Raw genomic sequence first — 6000 nt, 5'->3', positions numbered from 1 at the left:
ATGATTGAATAATTTTTTCCAAAATACTTCTCCCTTCCCAATGAAGTCGATCAACGTTTTTAAGAGTTACAACCAAAGTAGGATTTATGGGGCGCACCTAGTTACCAAGTGTCGCATTTCCTTGACCCCCGCAGCTCCTTTGAATGAAGCACGATTCGCACTCGATTGGACCTTACTTCTCTTGGGAGGCATCATGTAGTTCGGCTTTTTCCTCATGGCTACACACCCGAGCTACAAGAGAATTGACTCATTGTGGAAGGAAATCGACCATGAGAACCCTCTCAGAGAGGGGGGGAGAAAGAAAGGGGAAGCTTGAAAACCTCCGAGGGAAATTTCATTTTCTCTCTCTCCTCCCTCCCTCTCTCTCTCTCTCTCTCTCTCTCTCTCTCTCTCTCTCTCTCTCTCTCTCTCTCTCTCTCTCTCTAGACCAACAGCAGGGGAGGGTGGTGGTAGTAATCCCCCTCCTTATGCCTAAGGGCTTTTATAGTGGTATTGGGGGGCGGCGGGGGAGGGGGGTGGAATAGCATTGTATGGAGCCCCCCCCCCCCCATCCCCATCAAGGCAACCAGGTGGATGGCCTCCATGCTGTGTATGGTGGAGGGGAAGAGAGAGTAGATGTTGCCTCCACGATGACCTGTCCTCCACACAACCGTTGGCCATCCTTGTAGCTCCCCTTGCTTCCGCCATGCCGACCTCTCATCCATAGTAGCCGCACCTCCATCCGCCAACTAGCGGCTTGAGTGAGGGGACCTTAATTGTTTTTTTGTCGGTTAATTTAAGGGGGGGTCATACGGCGAGGGAGGGAAATATTACATCCTTCCCCCCCTTAAGGAATCAAGATGTCCTCATCTCGAAAGGAATTGGGGGTGTTGTTTTGGTTGAGAGTACTCTAGTCAATCTATGTTGCGTCTTCTTCTGGAAAGTCCTTCCACTGGATGAGGTACTCCTTGAGGATTCTACTCCTCAATCTCTTATCTCGAATGTTTAGGATTCTATCTGGCCAGAGCTCAAAGACTCCTTGGGTTGGCATTACAACTTGTTGATCATTGAGTACATGGCTAGGATTGGATACATATTTCTTTAGTAAACTAACATGAAATACATTGTGAACCTTTACGTTCTTAGGGAGTTGGAGTTTGTAGGCATTGAGCCCTAGGCATTTGAGGATCCTGTAGGGTCTGCAATATCTTGGACTCAGTTTTTTTAATTCTCCCAATGATAAGGAACTCTTCTTGGGCTGTACACAAATAAAAACCATGTCTCCCTCATTGAAGAGTCGCTCTTCTCTATTTAGACCTGCATAGGCTTTCTACCTATCCTTGGTGGCTCTAATGTCTTGTCTGATGGCCTTAACCTACTCATCTATTTCCTCGAGCATTTCCTTAGAAGCTTCTACCCTTAAAGTAGGATCTGAAAATTTCAATGGAGTACGGCAGTCATGCCCATACAATGCTTGAAAAGGTGTCATTTGAATTAGGAAGCATTATAGGCGAACTCTACCAATGGTAGATACTAGATCCATTTCTTGGGTTCGCCATAGCAATAAGCCCTTAGGATATCTTCAATGACTTGGTTGACCCTCTCCATTTGGCCATTAGTTTGAGGGTGATAGGCAGTAGTGAAACAAAGTTGAGTCCCAATGGCCTGAATATCCCTCTCCAAAAGTGAGATGTGAAGAGGAAGTCACGGTCACTAATGATCCTTCTAGGCAACCCATGGAATCTGAATATCTCCTTGATGAATAATTTGGTAATATCTAAAGCTTCATAGTTTGTCTTGACTGGAACGAGGTGTGCAACCTTGGTGAGCATGTCTACTATAATCATAATTCAATTGTAGCCTCCTTTGCACTGAAGGTAACCCAACAACAAAGTCCATGCTGATGAATTCCCACTTCATTTGGGGGATGTCAAGAGGTTGCAGCTTCCTAGGCATCTTGATATGTTCTGCCTTAATGCGCTGGCAAGACAAACATTTTATGATATATTTGAGTACGTCTCCCTTAATCCTTCCCCAATGGTAGCTCTTTCTGACTATGTTGAGGGTCTTGACATATTTGGGATGGCCTGAAAAGGGGGAGTCATGTGCTTCCCAAAGTATTATTTGTTTGATTTTCTTGCTCAAGGGTATGCATAATCTTGTCCTAAAATAGACAAGTCCCTCATTTACAGAGAATTCTTGATATTTGTCCTTAAGTCTAGGGTTCTAGTCCTTTTCCAAAATTTCTTTTATCGTCTCCAAATATTCTAGGTCATGGCTAGCTTCTTCCTTAGTTAGTTCAAGGATGGGGTTGCTAGGCATTGGCATCATAGTTGCCAATGATTCTAGCATTGAGGGTTCCTTCATGATAAGAGAGTTTAGGAACACCTTGCGACTTAGGCCATTAGCGACCACATTCTCTTTGTTGGGTCGATACCTGATCTCAAAATCATGCTCCTGCAAAACTTCTATCCCATCGACTTTGCCTCATGTTGAGGTCGGTTTGGGTGAAGATCCATTTAAGGCTCTTATGGTCCCATGACCAAAGAAAAATTGGTAACCAAGCAAGTAATGTCGCCAAAGTTTGAGGGCGTGAATCACTGCTAGCAACTCCAGGTCATGGGTGGCATAATTCCTTTCATGGGTTTTAGCTTCCGCGAGGAATGGCTATAAGATGACCTTCCTCCATTGGTACACAGCCCAAAGCAAGTGAGCTAGCATCCATGAAGTTGCATCCGTGAGACAACTTCAAATTCCTTGCTTAAGTCAGGGAGCTTCAGAATTGGTATTGTCACCAAGCTATGCTTGAGTTAATCAAAACTTGCTTGTCAAGAGGGCTTCCATACTATGGCAACTTGCTTTTTCAGCAAATTTGTGAGGGGTGCTACAATTAAAGCATAGTCCTTAATGAAGATCCTGTACCAACCTGTTAATCCAAGAAAGCTACATACTTCTTTAGTAGTAGCCAGTGGAGACCACTCTTAGACATCCTTAACCTTTGTAGGGTCTATAGAGATTCCTTCATTTGACACAATAAATCCAAGATATTCAATCTGCCTTTTGAGGGAGACACACTTTTTCTTCTTAGCATAGAGCTTATGAGTCCTTATGGTCTCAAGGACGATGCGAACTTGGGATTCATGATCCTCCTCTTCCTTGGAATAAACCAAGGTGTCATCAAAGAAGTCAAGTAGAAAATCATCGAGATATGATCTAAAAATATCCTACATTAGCTTGTTAAAGGTGGTAGGGGCATTAGTCAATCCAAAAGACATTACTGTGAATTCAAAAGGACCATATCTGGTATTGAATGTCGTCTTCGAAATATCCTCATCCTTGACGCGGATTTGATAATACCTTGACCTCAAATCAATCTTGGAGAAGATTTTTGTTCCCTGCAGTCGATCGAGTAACTCATCTATCCTCAAAATGGGATATTTATTTTTAATGGTTACTTGGTTCAGGCCTCTATAATCGATGCAAAGGCAAAGTGTACCATCCTTCTTCTTTTGGAACAAGACAGGAGCCCCCCAAGGAGAACTGTTGGGGCGTATGCACCCTTGGTTCACTAGCTCTTTGAGTTGTTCCTTTAACTCAATAGCTTCAGGAATTGACATCTTATAGGGCCTTTTCGCAACTAGTGTAGCTCCTGGCATTAGCTTGATCTCATGATCCACTTCCCTAGGCAGTGGTAGTTTAGTCAATTCTTCTAGGAACACATCCACATATTCTTTTAACCATGATGGTTCTTCATTGGTGTCCTCAACCTGATCTGGTTTGTTTAGCTTGATTAGGTAGATGGGTAATCCCTTCATTATTCCTTGAACTAATCACATTGCCTTAGCTAGTTGGATCTTTGGTTTACCTGCTTCTCCTTGTGTTGTAACTAGCTCACCCTTAGGATTCCGAAAGGAAACTTCACCCTTTTCACAATGAATGTAAGCATCATTCAAAATTAGCCAATCCATCCCGAGTAGGCATTCATGGACTCCTAGATTCATTATCCTGAACTTAACAAATGTGGGCTCGTTTTCAAGTAGGAATTCCACCCTAGTAGTTTATCTAATGCAAGTGATTTCTCACCCGTTTGCTAGTTCGACAAGCAAAGTGGGTGCAACTATAGTGGTTATCCCTAACCTTCTTGCACAGGTTGGTGAAATGAAAGAATGAGTGCTACCACAGTCAATCGGGGTTTTGAATTTTACCCTGGTGATTCGATGGTGTTTGAATCACCGAGAATTGGCAGTTCGGCCCCCGTTTATGGAGAGTGGCATGAACGGTTGCCCTCTCAATCTCAGCTTCCATGGACGGATCTTCTTCTTCATTGATTCCTTTAGTGGTAATATTGGAAGTTTTTCCCCTTCCCAATACTACACGACCCCGGCCACGAGTAGCCTAGCTTTTGGCAACCAAATTTTCCTTGATGACGATCTCCGCCAAGTTTGGGACATTCCCTTTTGAAGTGCCCAGGTTTGTTGCAATAAAAATAACATAGGCTTTGATCACTTCTTTGAGTGGGGATAAAGTCATTGACTGCATTTGCTCTCAGCTTCTTCCATTGTCCTTGACTCTGTTCTTGTGTCCTTTTTATTTGGGCTTTCAACATCCTCGAGTTCTGGTCTTTGTAAGACTAAGGTTCGAACTTCTTGGGCAATAGGTCCTGCTCTTATCAATGCATCTTGCAAATCCAAAGGATGCATTGATTCCAACCGAGTGTTCATTGGTGGGTTCAGCCCATCACAGAACTTCGAGACTTGTTGGGGGATGCTCATTGTTGGGGCGTATTTCAGTAGTAGGGAGACAAATTTTGAGTAGTACACCTCTAAAGACAGGCCCAACTGTTTGAACTTAAAGAACTCATTCATCTTCTAAGTTTTGTACATAGGTGGCATGTACCTTCCCTACACTGCTTCCTTTAGTTTGTCCCAAGTTATTGTACTTTGCGTGACCGCTTGGCCTTTACACCATTGCTTCCACCACAATCTAGCTTCGTCGGTGAGCTTGAGCTTGGCAATCATGGCTTGGTTCATGTGTGTTGTTCTGCCCACACTGAAATAATCCTCCATGGATTCAATCCATATTTCAGCATCGGCTTTAAAAGTCTTCCCTTTTCCGTCAAATTTAGGTGGTTTAATTTGTTTGAGAAGAAACTTCTTCTCTTGGGCCTCTACTGAGCTTAGTGTGGAAACAAGATTCTGGTTCTGTGCTTGGGGTTGTATCTAGTTACAATTTAAACTTTCCGTGTTAGGATTGCATTTACACATCCCTATACAACTTAAATCAATGCGCACATATTTTCCATTGCCACTATGCAACAAATCAAATGAACGTAAAATTCTTATTTAATCATAGGGAAGCGTAAGATTGGCTGAGATGATTTTCTTTTCAGAAGTTACATCAATGCTAGGTTAATAATTCCCTATTGGATTCAGCTACAGGAACAAAATAGTAGTATGGATTGGGGGAATGGATTCTCATGAAGCGATAAGTCATGGGAAGTTTAGGAAATCCCTGTTTTTGATAGCTATGACGTTCATTTTGCCCCATTACTTTAATTCTGGCTTCTAATAAGATTTTAACCACCTCTTCGTAGATGTAGTGGTTCTAATCTACTTGTCGGCGTCCGCTGTATAGGGTTGAGTTCACACGAGCCTCATGGAAGATTAATAGCTTGATAATCTTCAAGTGATCCAACCACTTTAACCTCTTCAGATTGTTTTGAAGATAGGCGAGTCAGTTGGCATCTATGTAGCAGTATCCCGAGCTCCAAGTCCAACGCCTTTCCACATACAGTGGTGAGGGGTTGTAGAGCCAATCCAGGATCCCCATCATGTCAAACCATCTACAATAGCTTACAGAGTTCATAGTTGTCCTGACCATGATATGAAATACGAGGAACCTGCTCCATGCCTTGTAATTCTCGAAGCGGCAGCAATCCACAAGTGGGTAAAAAGAAAAGCATTTTCCAATGAAAACATCACTTCACTCTTCCCGATCTATTCTAATTCTTTTAGTCATTAG

The sequence above is a fragment of the Lygodium microphyllum genome, chromosome 11, assembly GCF_053477565.2.
Source record: "Lygodium microphyllum isolate KBCC chromosome 11, Lygodium_microphyllum_v1.1.10, whole genome shotgun sequence".
NCBI classification, from domain to species: domain Eukaryota; kingdom Viridiplantae; phylum Streptophyta; class Polypodiopsida; order Schizaeales; family Lygodiaceae; genus Lygodium; species Lygodium microphyllum.
This window is presented reverse-complemented; position numbering follows the sequence as displayed.